The sequence below is a fragment of the Apteryx mantelli genome, chromosome 3 (genome assembly GCF_036417845.1).
Source record: "Apteryx mantelli isolate bAptMan1 chromosome 3, bAptMan1.hap1, whole genome shotgun sequence".
Classification (NCBI taxonomy): Eukaryota; Metazoa; Chordata; class Aves; order Apterygiformes; family Apterygidae; genus Apteryx; species Apteryx mantelli.
The window spans coordinates 122,808,813-122,827,973 of NC_089980.1; the positions used below are offsets into that span (position 1 = coordinate 122,808,813).

At 47.8% G+C, this 19,161-nt stretch overlaps 1 long non-coding RNA gene across 1 annotated transcript; it reads right to left on the reverse strand.

Moving 5' to 3' along the window:
• Positions 1 to 2,816: 2,816 nt before the first annotated feature.
• Positions 2,817 to 18,874, reverse strand: LOC106494737 (uncharacterized). The gene is made up of 3 exons (XR_010883912.1): positions 18,708 to 18,874; positions 10,622 to 10,674; positions 2,817 to 4,301 (listed from the first exon to the last, which is right to left on the reverse strand). It is a non-coding gene; the product is annotated as an uncharacterized lncRNA (long non-coding RNA).
• Between the last annotated feature and the right edge of the window lie 287 nt (positions 18,875 to 19,161).

Sequence of the window (19,161 nt, forward strand, 5' to 3'; positions counted from 1 at the left end):
CTCAGTTATGGAGAAGTGGCAAGATCTGTTGATGCATTAAAGAGTAACTTTCATGATGAGCTGAAAACATGATCCTGCTTAGTCCTCCCAGCTTTTTACCTCCTTTATGAAAAATAATAGGAGTTATTTATGGATAGCCAGCTGGCGAGCAATGTTCTCATATATGTTTTGGACTGGTGCAAAATAGTGTATGTAGCATATGTCTTTAGACACTTACACACTAGATTTGGCTAGTGTGCCTGGCCTATTGCAATTTTATTAGTGGGGATTAATAGTGTTAGCTTAAAACCGGTGCTCAGCTATCACATCTGATGCTGTGTGTATCAGATAGGAGGACAACTTCTAAAATGATGAACCAGCTACTCTCCAGAAGTAGAATTCTAAATCCTTGGACTGAAGGAAATACTGGGCAGCCAAATTGATTTTTATCTTGTAGACGATTGTTGTTTGATGGCTGTTATAGCCTGCTAGCTACAGTATGATGTCACCTTTTAGGCCAAAGAGGAATACAATGAAGATGAAATAATTCTCTGAAAAATCAACTGGCTGAATGTCACCAGCCACTACCTGAGGTATGCCAGATCCTAAGTGATTTCCATAGTACAATTATCCTTGCTTTATTAGAGCGGTTAATTTAAAGTTTCTTTCTGAAGAAGAAATTAGTCATGGACTCGGGTACTTCTTCAATATGATTATTTATCCACAAAAAATCTAGGGTGTCCTATTTTCCCTGAACAAAAAATGCATCAAAAGTAAGGCTACATTTATTCCAGCTAGTTAAACTGTGCAATAGTATATTCCTAGGTACTGCAACCTGCCTGGCCATCCTTTAGTTTTTGGCACACTGCTGGATGCAGCTTTGACCCTGTTAGGGAGTGTGCTGGGTCCTAGGCGGACTGGGGAGCTGTTGGGTCTGGTGCCCATTCCCACCAGGCAGCTTGGGTACAGTCACCATGTTCTGGATGCTAAGGGACAGCACTGATGGATGTGAGCTGTTCTGTCCCGGCTGGCTTTAAGGTCAGAGAACAGCACTGCACGTGTCTGGCTGGAAGGTATAGAGAAAGCCTCAGAGACAGGCCTCTTCTTTCAACCCCAGACTTCTTTCTCTCACCTTTTCCCTGGGCCAGTGACTGCTCCAAGTGCATCATCCTCTTGTTGCCCCCCTGTGTTCCTGTGGGTGCTCCCTTTCCTTCAGAGATGCTATTACAATGTTAGCTGTGAACCCCGCCACACCTTCCTTCTGAGTGCAAAAACATGCTCGTCCTTTGGTTATTTTGTGAGCTGTCTGATTTCATAAAGAAGTTTAGTGGTTTGCTATGTCTAGTCAAGAGAAATTTCTTTCAGCCTGACAAGAATATGTTCAGCTTTGGATGATTTTTAAATCAGTCACTTTCTGCAAAATATTTAAAACAGGCTTTACTTTAAGACAGTTTGAAGTGGGTTTTAGAACTGTTCCCTGGACTGGTTACCACATGCAGCCTCAGAGAGGAAAACCAGACTGGGGGAGGCAGGGCCCAGGCAAAGTGACACTGTGAAGAGGAGGACTCAGGCGCAAAGGCCCGGCTCCCAGCTGTGCCACGTTACAGGACAGAGCTGGCACCGCGCGGGAGGCCAGCTGCAGAGGGGGCAGGCCTCTTCGTGTCACAGTGCCGTGTGGCAGGAGCCGTGCTTTCCTTCAGCGTTGTTGTTTTACTGTATCCCTGGAGGCTGCTTGAGAGTACAGCAACGTGCTTTCACTGCCTCAGAACGGGACGGTGCAACCGATCTGCTTCGGTACCTCCCCACACGCACCAGTGACTCCTGGCAGCTCTGCACAAGAAAGGTCCTGGCCTAAAGAAGGAAATTCGGATTGAATGGAAATCTAAAACAATACAATGATTAAAGGCGAGACAGTGTATGGAGAATCATAGTCGCCTACAGCACCAGCATCAGGAGGTTTCCTGTGTTTTTGCTGTTCTCCACACAAGCATGTTCTGTTCACCCCAGTAGGTCTTTGAGAGCTGCTGAAAACTAACATAAGCTATGTGAAATCTGGCCCTTGACTCCTGACGCAGTGCAGAGAAATGAGCAGCATTCCTGTCGCAGTTTGGAGATACTCACATGTCTAAAAATGACTTTCCTACTGAAAAATAAAGTGCTGTCATTTGAAGTTATGTTTTTCCAGGAGGGTTCTTACCCCAGAGGCACCACCCTGCTTACCCCAAGCTATGCAAGGACATGTGCTCTCTGTTAGGAGCTCTTTCTGGGTCACTGGTATTGAGGGGTCTGAGGTATTGAAGACCCATGGCCAATGTGATGGGAGCTCTTGTCACTAAACTCACAGGCTCCATGGAAGACTAATTTCCTTTCTTCTGCCCTTTCTGCCTTAGCTTCTGCCAAGCTTTGCTGCTGAGTGATGGGGCAGCATCCGAGCTTTCAGAAAGCTGAGGTTCAGTCGTGCTGAGGCTGCTGCAGAGAAGATAATCAGCATGTGAGTATGTGTGCCAGAATGTTTTGGAGCAATGCCTCATTTCCAAACTGGTTTACAGCTCTGTGTTCTGGTATCTGCCCATGGCATCCCTCCTGCCATCCTCTGTTTCGCTTATTCTCTGCAAATATTGTACAATGATTCACTAGGCCTCTGGGCCATGTATGACATAAGTGTTCCTGATCTATCACATAGGCAAGGAGAGTCAAGTAAAGGAATGGAAGTTCCTCTTTTTGTAATTTGAGTAAATGACTAAATTAGAGTTCTCTTTGGGGAAATAAGACCATTCAATGACAAATCAAAGTTCACTGGATATTTGCATGCAAAAATAACAGTCAAAAGGAAAGCCTTTTTCAAAATGACATTTTATGCCTTTACTAAGGGTTACATAGAATACAGATACATTTATTTCTGTTTCATAGATATCAGGAATTACAAAGGAGAAGTCAAAATACAACATCTTAAGATGTGTCCTGCTATTTCCTCTTGCATTTATGTAGTATATGTGAAGACTTCATCTGATGTGTTTTATGTTTCATCTGAGGACAGAAATAAGATATTTTTCTACTTCTGATAATAAGCAGCTACTCATAATACGTTAAGATGCAGGTAAAATAAAGGCAGAAACATTAAAATACCAGGCTTTGCTGTCAGTGAGCACTGAAAATGTATTATTTTCTTTGGAGTTTCAGACTTTTCATTTTACTTTTCAGTCCTCTAAAGATAAAATGTAGTGATTTTTCTTCTAGGTTAACTGCTAAGGAAAAGAAATATATGGGAAAGGCAGGAATGATAATTCTGAACACAGAGAACTGATTGCAAACAACTGCTCTACCATAGTGTGCCACTCTGTCTCAAACCAGATGATGAACAAGTACAGAGGGGAGGCACTGGAGACTTGCCTCCTGTTTTCTCTGGTGGATCCATGCCAAGGAGCCAGCTGGGAAGAAATCTCTGGGAGGATCTTGCCCTGAAGGGGTCGGGACTCTGACTCTCTGCAGCCACGCATCTCCAGGATGCTGCTGTGAGCAGGAGGAAGCCGGGGCTCTTCTGCTCTTTGTACAAATCTTAGGTTCCCTGTTCGGTCCCCAGAGCCTCATTTGCCTAAGTAGTGGGATTTGAACTCTTGAATTATACTACATACATTTTGAATTGGAGATTTGCTCCCCTTTTCCTTTTATTTCCCATACTGGCAACCCTTTTCAAGGATACGTTGCCAAATTCAGACCTGGAACTGAGGCCTGCATGGCAAAAGAAGTGAATTTGGCCCATCTTTCTTAAGTGGCAGGAACACGAATTTTATGCAACATCCCCTTAAGTGAGATCTCAATTTGCTACATTTTTTTCTGCTAAGACAAAAAAGCCTTCCTCCAAAGCACCATGTCTCAACACTTACTTACATTCTAGTAAATCCTCATATGTAAATGCCATTTAGAAATGAGCTCTTAAATATTGATTTACAAGATGTCGTGGTCCCTCTTCCAGCTGCACAGACTCAGCAGCTGGTGAGGATGCTCCATGTTCTCAGTCAGAATTGGTCAGGGAGGCTTTCTTCAAATGCTCTTCCAAGCTTCCTGAGCAGTCGTGTTGCCTCTCATTCTTTGCTTGCCTTTTGCACCTCTTTCATGCTGTCTCACTGCATGAGGGGTTATTTTGTTAGCAGTAGTTTTGCTCCAGCTGGGCCTCCAGAAACGTGCTTCAAGTTCTCATCATGTGGGATTAGATTCAGTGGCCATACTCTCGCTCAATACTTGCCATGAGCTCCTCCTCAGAGTAATCATACAATATTGTGGATCGCCTCTCAGGCTTCTTGTTATTTCCTTGTGAGCACCTGCTGGTTAAAGGAATCAGTTATTGTTGTTATGAGAGAAAATCAAGCTCTGAAGGCACAAGAAGAACCTTATTTCATTTTTTGTGAATGGAAAAAGTGAAACACGCATGGCTTGCTGAGACACAAATACTACAACACCTCTATTTTTCATAACCCACAAACATATCACTTGCTGACATTTACTATCACTTGCCATGTATTTTATTCTGTGTCTTCATTATAGTAAAGCCTTTACAATGCTCCAGATCAAACTCCCGTAATCCTTTGGTCAACTTTGTTCAAGGCCTAATTAAAGCACTGCATACCTTTATGCTAGCTACTAGTTTTAGGTTTTATGTGGAAAGGGTTTTTCTTTTGTATCACACCATGATCTGTATGTCCTGTGGCTGTCTGCTCTCTCAAGAAGCCTGCCTATCACTGGTAAGAATGGCTTGCATTTCTAGTGCTTTGGTATTTTGTATTTCTGCTTTTAAGATATGGAGATAGAAGTTAGGTAATTTTATAGAATGCTGGGCCCAAAAAAGTGAGGTCATACGCCGAATTTGCTCCACCTGAATCACTGCAGCACTCCAGGGATTTGGCTATATTTTCTTGTCTTCAACTGGTTAAATAAGAGATTTCAGTTCCAACCAAAAAATGAACTTGGCCTCCTCAACCTGCTCTTATGGCTTATATTTATTTTCATGTCAATGTAATTCTCAGGTGAGTGATGTCTGACATAAGATTCAGAAGAGAACTGGAATGTTTTTTCATTGGTATTTTCAGAGATGGTTTATGTCTGGTACAATGAAAATCAATAGATTCTCTGTGCGAGAATCTCTTCTTTCTCTGCATGAGAAAAAACAGTGAAAAGTCTTCTGCAGATTTCGACCACTGCAGTTCACACTATCAGATAGGTCTATTTTATCTTGCCCTCCAGGACTCAAGGGAGAATACAGCAGCATGACAGCTGACAAGCAGGTTGTGTTGCCTTGACCTTATGGGGAACTGCAAGGCAAGAAACCTGGGCCTTCAGGTTCATACTGGAAGTTTGGGCACGTTGCTCCATGAAATGGGTAATGCTGAGGTGTTGGACTAGTTGAGACTTGCGTTGGTAAATCTGAACCGTATAGCGCTGTGCCACACCATGTGAATTGATGGATGAAGTTCAGATGTGGAATAGGGGCACTAGCCGAAGGCTATATCTAACCTAAGGCCCTGATTCTCACCAGGTTGGCTGCAAACTCATGCTAGCAATGCTTTTATCAGTTTCCCTTCTCCCTTAAAGAGGGACAATGTTTGTCCTGCTAGTTGACCAAAGGTTAACGTATAAAGGTTTGCAAAGCTGAGTGGATGCAAATGCTAAGAGGGAGTGCACAAGAGCAGAAGTCAGAACACAAAGATTTTGTTCTCAGCAGACAGAACAAACATCTCCCAGTTCTGGTATCTGTGTGTGGGTTTTGCTGAGCTGCATGATTCATTTGAAGGAACTTGGATAGTGATACACTTTTATAGACCTCTAACTTGGTGGGTTTACTATGTGGCCATCCAATGATGGAGACCAAATAAGCAAGAAAAAAATGATCTTGTATGGCAGGTAGTTGCCTAAGAATAGATCCATTCATAGCCAACAGCATGGTTCTAACTCTGACCCAGCCAATGAGACTCATTATTTAGTATCTGTTCACTTAGCATTTCTCTAAGGATGAGGAAAATGGTCTTGCAGCTGGGATGAATTTGGTCATTAGCATCCTTTGGTGAAAAAACTGAGGGCCTATCCGTTAGATGAAATCAAAGGAGCTGCCCAAAAGCAGGTAAGTAAATGTAGAGTCAAAGAAAAGAGCTCTGAAATGCTGAAATGTTTTTCTAAGGAAACTTTGTCATACATGAGTGATGCTTTCAGAAACTGTTAGTCTTCTATGATAGTCCAGAATTGTTCTCCTTGGGCAAGGGAATATCCATAAGGTTTCTGAAACAGGCAGGAGTCAATGTCGCACTGTTGTCACCTCAGAATAAATTAGACCAATTTAATTGCATCTTTATGTTCTTATCTGCCTAGGACAGAAAGACAGAAAGTCCAGCTGATCCGACCTAGCTGTGTCAGTGCCATGGCCTACAGCCGTCAGAAATAGTTTTATGTTTTTCCTGGAGCCACCTGGCTACCAGCTGGCATAGCAGCTGGGTCATGTGGGTTCCCCCACGTATTTACATTGCATGGTGCCCTTGATCGCTAGGTCCACTGGCAGAGCCATAAATGGCAGCACAGAGGATTTAGCAAGAGGACTCTTCTGTTTATTCCTTCGTTCATCTACCTTCTTCTGACAGACTGTGAGCAATCTGGTTTCCACTGCAGCAAAGAGAGTAAGAAGCTGGGAAGAAGGCTTAAAATCAGTGTCTAAGAGCTAGAAACGTACAGCAGCAGTTGCAAAGCAAATTCTTTGTAAGAATCAGGAAAAGGAAATGTAGAAATCTGACTTAAACACATGACTGGCACACGATTTATTGACTAAACTCTGTGCTGTGACAATCCTTAAACTAATTTTATATTATGTGATGAATTAGAAGCAGAGACCTTGGCAGCTTGCTTGCACACCCACAGAAGATTCTTTGTTTTCTCAGGGATTACATAATTTCCCATTGTTAATTATTCTTGATGCCTTGGTCTGTATGGTGACCTTTAAGCAGGGGAGAAAATCTCCAGGTAAAATTCAACCTTACTGAAAAATGCAAGTGCTTCTAAAAAGACAAAAGCAAAAAGCCCCCTACTATACAGATCCCAGAATTTAGCAGGAAAAACAAAGCTATTTTTATTTCATGAGCAAAGAGAAAGGGGGAAAAGCAAGTTGCTGCTCACGTTCTTTCTAGTGTTCTGGCAAAATTCTGTATTATTTAATAGGGAAAAACTGAAATAAATTGAAAAATGAGAGGTGCTGTCTGGATTCCACCATGAGGCCACCAAGCAGTGGGACGGGCTGCCCGACAGGGCTGTGCAGCCTCCATCCTTGGAAGTTTTCAAGACCTGACCAGATGAAGCCTGGAGCAACCAGCTGCTCCAGAAGCAGAGGAGGCCCCTCACTGCTCTGATCTATGCAGCAGTCAGGTCTGGAGATGGGGGGGATTGCAATCAGGTCAAAGAGCTGCCTGTTCAGTACAACAGAGGGCTGTTAGACTTTCCAATTTGGAAAATAACAGGTCAGTACATTGAGGGGAAAATTACTCAAAACCCAGCTGTTCTGAGGGGGGCGAGAAACTTGAAAAGCAGTAATGCTGAGAGGAAAAGAGCTAACTGGAAAGCATATGAGAGGGGAGTTTGCAGCGTGATAGGACAGCAAAGAAAAAAAGGCTAATGCAACTCCATCAGGATTACTGTGCAGACTTCTGGGTATCTCATTACTAAAAAGTTATTAACAACTTGGAAGGAGTCTAGAAAGCAGCAATAAAAGTGATTTAAGGGGGTAGAGCAAAGCAATTTAGGAAGGAGGAAAGCAAGAAATGTGCTCTACTTCAGCTAAAGGCCTCTCTGTGTACTGAGATTATTAAGGGGAAGAAGAATTTTTTAATGAAAAGACAATGAACTATGCAATGAGAAGAAGTGAATGCAAAGGGCAAAACTGGACCAAAAGTGAGCAAAACAATCTTGGAGCAACATGTCAGGTGTGATCTGCCAGCCTCCCCAGTGGTGGGGATGGATGGCAGTGCCGAGATCCTGCCATGGGCCATGGTGCTGGGCAGCTCCCTGCTGTGGGGTCTGGTGACAATGTCCCTAACAGGGCAGTCAGGGTGACAAGCTCCTTGGCAGAAACCTCAAGTAAGTGCCTAAAAATTAGGTGGGATGCATCTAGGCCACTGTTTTTTTATCATTTTTCTGAGGATGGGAAAGTCCAGGATTAATCATTAAAATGCCTTCTGAAGCCCTTGCAACTGAAAAATGGGTCAAAACAATGTCTCGCTAACTCTGCTAGTAACACAAGTGTTGGGAGCAATTATAAGATCATCATAACCATTCCTGGGCCGTATCAACCAGCCTGCAGCCTACCAGATATTAGAGTGGTTCACAGAACAACTGTGGTGGGGTGAAAAGTAGCACAATACCATAAAGAATACACACAGTTATATTCCCATGCACTCGGAAGATACTTATTAGTGCCTGTTTTAGATGCTTATGTGGTGTCACACATGCTCTTAGCCCGAATATTAAAAAATTAGCAATATGTATCCCCCACAAAAACAGTGGCCACAAGTTTTCAGGCATCCCTTCCCCATTTGATGGATGTTGCCTCGTCTCTGCTGCCCTGCAGCTTTGCAGTACTGTAGGTCTGCACCTATCTCACGTGACTGCTCTCTTAATATTAAGCCTCCTTATCTACTTATTTTCTCCCTGCTCGACATTTATTTCTTCTGTAACTGGTTCTATGGGTATTTCTTCAGTCAGCAATCCTATCAAGGCCAGGCTGATTTTGGTGCTTGTAACATCCGTGTTTACCTAGAGTAACCCTAGCTACAGAAATCGGTACTGCGATGGATGAGACATCTACACAGATTAAACACTGTCTCTCTGGCTTGATGCGATTTGATTCCTTCAACAAAACTATATTGTTTTGTTGAGGTGCTCAGGCAATTCCAAAAAGTGTTTGCATGTAGTTCTTGCCAGTAGAAATTGCGGTCCTACATGTCGTGGGTGTTAAGGGCATGTTACGCTGCACTGGAGTGGGTATAAAGGAAATGTTATCCCCTTGCACTATAAATGAAAATAAGCTCCTGCTTTGTCATCCCAGACCTGAAACCAGTTTCAGCTGTTTTTGCCCACTGTTCTTCCATCGCATAACACCTCACCTGGGTATATTTGGGCTCTTATTTGTAAGACAGTCAGATTTCTGTTAGCGATATTTTGTATATTGAACTCCCAGGTCTTCCCTTTGCATGTCAAATAGGGAGAGAGCAGGAAGTGCCTGGCAGGGGATGATAGGGGTCAGCGAGCACCTCGGACTGCAAAGCTCAGCGGGGGGATGGCGGCGACCTTGGCAGGGCTTGAGAGCCCTCAGAGGACAAGCACTGCTCAGTGCAGTGCAGTGCAGTGCAGTGCAGAGGCCAGTGAGGCCGCGGTGGAGCTCAGGAGCGGTTACGCTCACAGCGAGAGCTCCCCGTGCCTTGCCGCAGCCTTGCCAGCCGTCGGGAAAGCAGAGGGGAGCCCCGCTTCCCGAGCACTCCGGAGATCAGCGGTCCCGTCAGGGCGAGGAGGGAGGGGGACGGCGGCTGATGCGTGAGCTCGCCTGTTGCACCCATTGGCGCTGCCTGGCATTAGTAGGTCACACAGCCTGACAGCTGGGATTTTCAGATTAGTCTGCCCGCGAGTGCTTCAGGAGGAACGGGGCTGTATGACAGTCAGAAAGAGCTTAACATTTCGAAGAGTTGCTCTTTAGCGTAAGGAGATGACAGCTTAAAACAGTATTTTAAGCCTTTTAGTTTCATCCGGGTTTCTTTAACATGCACATCGAACTGTTCCCATTGCTCTTTGCTGCAGGCAGATTTAGAGGCGCAGTCTGCACTGTTGCCTTTGCTTTTGGAAAGATGATTTCAGGTTTCTTTTCTTTGACACCCAATGCAGTATGTCCCCCCCTTTCCCCAATCTAGAGGGACTCTTGTGTCTCTAACAGTTGTAGTATGGGAGCTTATCCTGGGTTTTACCCTTATGATTCCTGGGGAGGAATGAGATGTTTTCCTCTTTCCATACATGCTGCAGAGTCCATAGGAGACCTGTGGGTGAATCATGGCCTGAGCTACTCATTGGAGCACTCCTCCCCGGTTTTCTGCACAGCTCCTGCCAGATGACTTTGTGACATGCGGGCTTCCTAATTCTGCATTACTCATGCCCAGGAATGAATCTCTGCACCGCACTTAAGTTGGAGCCTGGATGTCTTCAGGCAGCACAGCTCTGTATTTTTTTAATTGGGGAAGAATACTTAGGACTATAAACAATTTGATGCCATTTCCGCTTCTCGTCTTTTGCGCAGCAGGAGGTATGCAGGACTAGCTTTGCCTGCTTCTGCTTCCCCCCTTCCAGCTCGTGCTGCCCCAGACCCTTGCACCCCAGTGCTCCGGCCGCCAGCTGGAGAAAGCCCTCCCCTCTGCAGGACCAGGGACCACAGCCTGGCCCGGAGCCATGCGGGAGGGCATTTGGGGAAATCGGTATGCGCAGCTGCCTGTGGGTGGGGGAGTCTGAGAACGCAAGGTGGAAGGAGCTTTCTATGCCCTGAGTCACCAGTGCACGCTGCAGAGCAGACCAGCATTTAGCCATGATGATAACGAAAGACATAAGCTGGGAAATGAAAGCACGGGTTACTTACTCATTGTTGACGTTGTTATTCTCTGGGTCTGGCAGGCTTCTTGACAATAAGGCCTTGAAAAGAACAAATGTCAGAGCATCATATACTTCCATTATATTACTTTAAAGTTACCTTCGTCTCTAATGGGCCATATCTGCACTGGTTTATACCCCTGAACAGCCTCTATGAAGACAACACAGGCAAGAGAGTCTCCTGTATTAACAGTAGTGCTGCTAACTCTGTTTTAGCATCCAAGGCACCTGAGCAGCTTCAGGCCATGGAAGTGAAATCACTGCATGTTACCTGATTAAACTTCCAAATTTCCTGTGAATATGCACTACACAAATCAGGAGGTAGCAGTATAAAAAGACCTGGTAATCAAGTAAGTTTGGGGAGTGTGGACCTAACTCTTTTCATCTGACGAGACAGTTTTCCTGCTGTAAAGCACTCACAATGCACCAGCCACAATGCTTGCTGAAATGATCCGGTCTGGAGGCGAAATATCCACATTTCATATGCTGCAATCCTAGAGCTGTCAACTGGGACATCAATGGGGCCAGCCAAAGCCAAATCTAGTGGTATTTAAAATGGGAAGATGATCAGACCTTGTGCCCACTTGAGCGCATCGAATCAGACTGGTAATAAAATGAAATCACTGCAGCCAGGCCAAATGCAAAGTGCTACTGAAAAAATATCACTTTCATCTTTTTGGGCTTCCTTACTGTACTTTCACGGGAGGTAAGGGGGAGGGGCGATGATCATGGTTTTGCACATAACTAGACCCATTTTGACTTGCCATTATTTTTTTCTAAGCTGTCCTTCTTTTTCTATTGTCCTAATTTTTTCTGTGCAGTCCCGAATCTGGTGGGCCTGATTCATACAGGTTATCCTCCTTCTCACGATGACACTAACAGACATTAAAGGGGTAATGAGCAGAATGAAAGTAAGGCATTAGCACCCAGAAAGTAAAAGAGAAAAGTTGTTTCATCAGCATGGAAGATAGGAGAAGATTGTTTTTTCTGCACAAAAAAGGGGAAGGCAATGGAGCAGTGTGGAAGCAACTGCAACCACCTGATTTTAATTGGAGGGGAGATGTTTTCACTACACTTCCCCTTTAGCTGCTGCTCATGCAGATGGCCTGGAGTTGAGGCTTAAACTAAAGCTGGCTCAGATACTGTGAGGCAGATAGACCCTTGGCAGCAAACTTCAATTCCCCCATTTCTTGGGTGGCTTTTGTGCTGCCGCGGTCATCTCCAGATCCTATGCTTGAGTTGGTGAGTTGGATTGCAGCAAAGACATCTCTCTCACAGCAAGGGATGAAGCCTTTTCTAGTTGGGTCCAAGTAGTTTCCATTTCTGGAGCTGGGAAAGGCATCTGCTTTCCATGTTCTTTCGCATCCCAGCTGCTTGCTTAAAACTGCAAACTGAATCTCTACCAAAGACCTGCAGCATCTTTTGATGCCTTTCAAAACCAAGTGCACTGCCTTTCAGAGGAGCCCCCGCTCTTTGGCAACAAATTTGTTTTCTCTGGAATAGCCTGAAGTGTTCTGGAAACAGCTCCTTGGATCAAAGTGGTGATGAGGCTATGTGAGAAAGCTGATGGGGAATAAATAGAGTTCCCTTCTGGTTATTTAGCATCGTTTCTTGGCAATATCTCCCACAACTGACAAAAGCAAGCCGTAGTCCCTCACTGCGATGCCAGGAGGGAAGCAGCGCCGAGCTCCTGCGGCCGGCTCCTGGGAGCGCACCCAGCTGCGCAGCGCGGCCCTCGTCCTGGCCCGCTGGCTGCCTCCTCCGCTCCCCTCCACTGGGCAAACCACAGCATTCACCCCGAGCACTAGGGGGGACAGCGCTGTCGAGCAGTGCTTTGGTTCTGCTCTTCCCGCAGTGAGAACCCATCTTCCAGCACTTCTGGGCAAAGGATGGGTTTGGATCATTTTAGGGAGGGGTTTGAATTGTACAGTAGGTTGCCCTTTTTTTTTCCCCTTGTGGCTGACTCCTCCACCTTACGAGCTGTACGTGGTGTGTGGGTGGAAGACAGAATTAATTAGTCATCAGGACAGAGCAGCTCTGGTTAGCAAAATCTGCTTCTCTGTGCAAAATTAGCTCCCACCTTCTCCAAGGGATCTGTCAGCAACAACACTTATTTCCCAAGAGAAGGCCGCATTGGCACAGGTAGATCTCAACTGACATTTTAATCTAGTGCATCAAGAAAAACTGTGGGGGAGTAAAAATCAAGGCAACTCCAGTCTATGCTTTTCCACCTCCTTCAAAATCTCCGTGTTTCAGGAGCTGTTTCTAATTCATCCAAGATGGGCCAGCAATGCAGAGATTTGAGATGACAAAGCGACGTGATGATGCAAGCGGCCAGCAGGATGTGGAGCGCAGCATGTCGCGTTAGACATAATAAAACCCAACCCCACCCCGCCTGCTCAGGATTGCTGTAATGTCTATGTTGCAAGTTCAGCAGATAATTAGTATCAGTCCTTTATGCAGGTTAATATGGTGCACACTTGACAATACTTTAATATTAGTGGGTTCCTAGCCTGCAGCTAAATGGGTAATTGCTGGCCTGTTTGGCCTAGCCGCTGTTAAGAGATAAATGAAGTCAGCTTCTCATTTCTGCAGCTTGCAGTCATCTTTTTATTACTCATCCAGAACACAGTGCGGCTCCTTGCTTTCCACCCTACTCCTAGCATGGGGTCTGTTGACACGAAGCAGTGCAGCCCCAGAGCGAGGACCAACACCTTCCTTTGCGTGTCCCTGACTTCACGTGGGGCTGGGCAGCACCAGGTGCAGGTGGGACAGCTGAAGAGGTTCACGTCCCTCGCTGCCGCTCTGTCCCTCTGCCACGTGGTGCGGCCTCTGCAGCAGGGATGGATGAGCTGTGTATGAAATAAATAGCTCCTGAATTGCTTCAGTTTAAGGGCTGGGATATTAAATTCACCTGGTTTCCAGTTTAATTTAACAGAATGAAATGTGAGCTACAGTGGTCTAAACATTGTTGCACATACAAGTCAGCTGTCCCTTACGTTTGGGCTGCAGCCCCGGGAGCAAGGCAGGGTAGAGGGCTGGGAGCAGGAGCTATTGCTCTTCGCTGGTGCACGAGTCAACGCTCTCGGGGTGCAGGGTGCTGCCATGCTTAAGCCAGAGCGGTGGCCACCAGAGGTGGTCCTGCTGCCCCTTCCACCCCAGCGCCCCGCCGTTCCCCATTGTCACACCTGGCAATCGCACAGCGAGGGTGAGCCGGCCTCGCAGAAAGCCCTCTCTCTGGGATCGCTGGGCTGATGTGCTAGTTGCACAGCTGCACACCTTCAGCAGCTCTGAGCAGCCCCTCTGCGCTACACCGAAACCAGTGAACTTTAAGGTACTGTGACTCAACTATAAAAATATCATAGCCTCCAAAACTAGCCAAACACACGCTGCCTATCTCGGATGGTCCTGGTCCTGTGCTGGTCCTTGAACCATGCCCGAGCGTTATTTGGGAGAGTGGCCCAGGCCAAAACCATGCCAGGGCCCACTCCAGCAATGCAGCAGGGCAGCCCACGGGGGCCGGTGCTGGGCAGCTGCTGCCGTCTTGTTTACCGGTACGGACGTAGCCCTGAGGCCCTGAGCAGCCCGTCGTGTACAGGGGAGCCTAGAGAGACCGAGCCACCTGCAACGCCTACGGCGGAGCGTGGTTACCTCCGAGAAGGCTCATCCCTCTAGCACGGTGTCACCGGAGCCAGCACGGGCTGTGGCTTTGTAATGCCATACTCGTGTGGGAGCACCGATGTCCGGCACGGCCACCCTCCCCACTCCCTCTTCACACACATTCATCCCCGCTCCCATGTCACAGCCTGCCCCATCCTCAGCTGGGCCAGCCCAACTGCTCGTAGGAGCACCCTGCAAATCGGACCTGGGGACCCATCTGAGCTGAAGTTCAAAACACCTCCTTCGGAGGTGGATCCAGTCCACAGGACAGCTCAGGCGGCTGTGCTGGTGCAACAGGAGGGCAGCACCCTCCAGCGACGCGAGCACACGATGCGGGTGGCTAAGCCAGTTATCCCTGCCGAAGACAACGTCGCATGAACCCACGGCTGGAGTTATCACGGGCAAAAATCTTGCTTAGGTAATGTGTAAGCAGACACAAAATGGGAAGCAGAGCCCCAGCTGAACCCCAGGCAGGCAAAGTACTGCACACCTGCACAGCGGCACCTCGCTCCAGCCTGCAGCAGCATCCCCTGGCCGGCGAAGGAACTGGTAACCCGCCGAGGAAGGTAAGTGGGAGGAATGTGGGGCGTTCCCACGCTCTTCCTCCCCAGCTAAATAAAATACCAGCTTTCAGCTATTCTGCGCATGCCCTGGGTTTAGCTGAGGTCAGGAATGGTTTCTAGACAGAAGTGACCCACACTCTCTGCAGAGTGATGCTGGGGAAAAAGAAACTACCTAGGCAGCAGTTTCCTAGGTCCGGCTGCAATGCAGCTGTGCTGGGAGGGTGACAAGCTCTGAAAGCGCCATCGATACTGGTGGGGGCGACAGCACACCTAGCTGTTTGCTGGACTCTGCTGAAATTTTAGACTCTCTTAAAAAAAGAAGGAACACTAAAGTTAAAGAGAGAGAGACCTTTTGCTTGGTAACTGCCAGAGCCACACCTGGAAATTACCTGTAAAACTGCAGAAATCTGAACTGCTCTGACTTTCTTTGGGTTTTTCATCGAGCTGCTCCCCTAGCCCTAATCTGAAGTTCCCAAAGTCCCAGATGTGAAGGTGGGAAAGACCTTTCCTTAAGTTGCCCTGGCCAGTGGAGAACTGCTCCCTACATGACTGTTTATAGTCCTCTGAGCAGGGAATGGGAATGTCTTGACTCAAGGGCATTTTTGACCATTAATACAAACAGGAAGAAAATGCTGAAATAAACTGCTAACAGCACTGAATTAGAAAGATCATATTTCTGTAGCGGGAAGCATATTTTAACAAGAGTAGGAAAAAAAATCTTTTTGAGTTCCTGTAAGGAATTAATGTGTTATGAAATTAAATGTGCCCACACAACCCTGTACATGTTTGCAATGTGGCCTGGCATCCGGCCCCTCTCTAAGAAGGAGGGGAGACGAGCCGGGCCAGCCAGCTACGAGGTGACGCCGCACCACAGGGATCTGCAGAAAGCACATTTATCTGGCTGGAAAAAATAGGCAAAGCTTTGAAGACTTAACCAGCATTTTGAAAATATACGGCAATCTCTCTAGACTACCGCTAATACACCCTGTCTGTGTAATTCCAGGACTACGGTAGGGGTGATTGAGTTACTGTAATCACATTTGGTCTCCAGTAAGAAGGAGCGACAGCACTGTGGAAAAAGCTGTTAAAAGCAAGACCTTAGCATGTCTGTGTGATTTTCCATTTCAGGAAACCAGTGGTGAAACGATTGAGGCCACGGCTTCTCTCCTGGTTTCCACAGAGAGCTGCCACCCTGTTCTGTGCTGTGGAAGCATTTGCAAAACCACAAATATTCTTTCTGCGTTGAGCAAAGAAACAAAGAAATAGCATGTAAAATCATCTGTCTCCCGAGGGGGGAGCTGGAATCACAGGCAAACCTGAAAATGAACATTTGATGCCGATAGGAGGTGTGGGGTCTGCTTCCAAGCTGGGCTCAGGCTCCCCATCAGGGTATGGATCCCAGCCCACTGCTGAGAAGTGCTTTTACACGTCTCACTCCTAAGCGCTATTTGAATGTACTGGAGTTGGCTCAAGCCTTTAAACACAGCAGTTTCCCTTTCACCAGCCCTTGCCATCTGGCTTGACTGCTGATCAGTGTTGTCAGCTTTCTGCTGGATGACAAAACGCATCAAAGTTCAGGTGCAAACACACACATTGATGCAAATCACAGCTACACCAAAGAGCTGATCCCTTCTTGCAAGCAACCTCCCTTTGCTGGCAGGTCTCCTCTTAACCTGGCCCAAACTCTTACCTACCAGGCCTCGGGAGCCCTGAGCTCAATGCACAGGATCCGCTCCTTCACTGCTTATATTTCTCATCTCACTTTCCTGCTGTGATGCCATCTCATTGCCTTTCCTCCTCCCTCATTTTTTCCCGACTAGCTCTGTTGAATCAACCTGCCCTTCTTCCTTCACTGATATTCCTCTTCACCCTTCCCATGGTTTGCACAGCTGAGAAGGAAGTTCCCATCATGTGACAGCAAGTACAAATTACTGGCCAAGAAGCTGGCAAGATCAAGAGAAATTGCCCTCAAAACTTCTAGTAAGGAACTAGTGACGCAATGAACCTCATATCCCTTTCCAGAAACCTCTGCGCTGTCCTCCTGGGACGGGTGGGACCGCAGCTTGCACAATGACCTAAAAGACGAAACTGCATCCAGCAAACAATCAAAACTTTGCGTTGTGAACAGCTTCATCCCTCCTTCTTACAGGCTAGTGACTTCTTAGGCCTCAAGGAGCCAGAACTATAAGCCATGACTGCTCTCTGAACTGGACCATGGCTGCCTTGGATTCAAGGGGGAAAATGCTACTAAGAATAGCTTCAAGTTTGGCCAGAAAATGGTCCTAGTCTAAGATTTTTCTTCTTTGTCTTTGCAAAACACTGGTAATTCTTCCCTGTCTTTCAAACTACTTGTCCTTGCAGATGAAAGGGCACTTTCTTCAATGGCTTCAACCTGACTGGGGCACCTAAGGCTGTCTGTACAATCTGGGTAATACCTTTGGGGCTGGAGTAACTTGTATAATGATATATAAAACAGAGTAGCTACCCGCCACCTGCTAACAGTGCACGTGCAGCCTTGCAGCTTACTGGGGAGTTTCTCATCGCTGGCTGGTAGCCCTCCCTCTCTGCAGAACGCAACCGTTAAACCAAAAATAGTTTTGGCACAGTTAAAGCCAAAAAAGCATGCCTGGGGCCACCCTGACTATCACCTGCCTCAGGCACGGCTCATCTGCCCTACTGGGATGTGAGCTGTCCTTCCCGTGCCAAACGGACAAGAGGCGTCAGCGGCGGCTGGACAAGGAGGAAACATTCATGCAAGACCCTTGACTCACACGATGCACAGTTTTGCGCTGCACCCACCTAGGCACCACTCGGCCATCTAAGCCCAGGTTTGTCAGTCGCCTTTATTTGACTCCTATCTACTGCCATGGTATATTGTCCTGCAACTTATTTTTATAAAAGAGAAGCCCTTAACTCCATGGTGGGGGCAACTGCACTGTCTTTTTGATAGGTATTTAGTAAGAATATACATCGCTTCAGAATAATATAATTATTATTTTAAAAAATTCCAGCCATGATACTCACATGCAGAGATGGAAGAAAAATGGACAACAACAGCCTTTACTCCCGTATGTAAAGATAAATGGGGAAAGTCAGTAGGACTGTTCATATACGAGAGTCACTCAGAGGAAAAAGCGGTGCTGGACTTAGCTCCAGTTCTTGCTATAAGAGGCTTTGGAGTTAAAAGAGCAAAGAAAGTATATGACAGTACAACAGCTATTTTTCTATTTCCAAATCTTACTTTCTTTCATTTTTTTCTTAAAACTTTTACAAAAAGGGTTTTCATGCTGAATTGCCAACAAGTTTTCTAAAGGTGAAATTATTTAAAAGCAACTTTTAGTAGTAGCACAGAGAAATCTGAGACCACGATGGCATTCTGTTTCCAGAAGGATGTTTTCCTTGAATTGGAGAGAGAATGGAAAGAAGAGCAGCGATTAAACAGCTGTAGGAATGATTTGCCAGCAAAGAAAAAGACAACTCAGTGCAATTTAGATTTTGGCTACGCAATGGCTACATCAGTTACTATCAGCCAGGGCAGCCGGGTGTAGGCTGGGGACAGTAAAGGCCAGACCCTGCCTCGCAGCTGCTCTTCACGCGGGTGTCGCCACGGGCTTACACAGCCAAGGCTTAGCGCTGCTGACGGGACCAGAAGGCGACTCTGGGCTGCAGAGCGAATGGGAGACATGCAGAAGAGGGTGTAAAGCAGCCTCGCCGAGGAAGGGCCGCTTCGCAGGGTGCCGATGTGGGGGCCGGAGGGGTCTGCGGAGGGACCCGCGCGGTGCCCGGGGGCTGCTGCGGGCGGCTCCCGGGGGCGCCGCCGGGGCTGCTGCCGGGGCCGGGGCCGACACTTACCGCCGGGTCGGGCGGGGGCCCGGCGCCGCCGCCTCCCGCCGCCGCGCAGCGACCCGCGGCCCCGGGGGCGGGCAGCGCCGCCGCCTCCTCGCACTCCGCCAGCACCGTCTCCAGCAGCTCCCGCTCCGCCGCCGCCGCGCTGCCCGCGGGAGGCACCGCCGCCGCCGCCGCGCCCGGCCCGCGGGGGGCGCCGCCGCCCCGGCCCGCCGCCGCCGCCGCCGCCGCCGCCGCCGCCGCCGCGCCCCGGCCCCGCCGCCGGCTGCTGCCGCTGCCCATCGCCGCCGCCGGCCCGGCCGCCGCGGAGGGCGCCCGCAGCCGGCACAGCCTCACGGCGGGGGCGGCCGGCGGGAAGCGGCCCGGAGCCGCGCAGCGGGGGCGGGAGGTTTCGCCTGCAAAGGGAGGCGACGGCGAGCGGCAGCGCCGCGGCCAGCGGGTCCCTTCCGCGCGGGGGCGG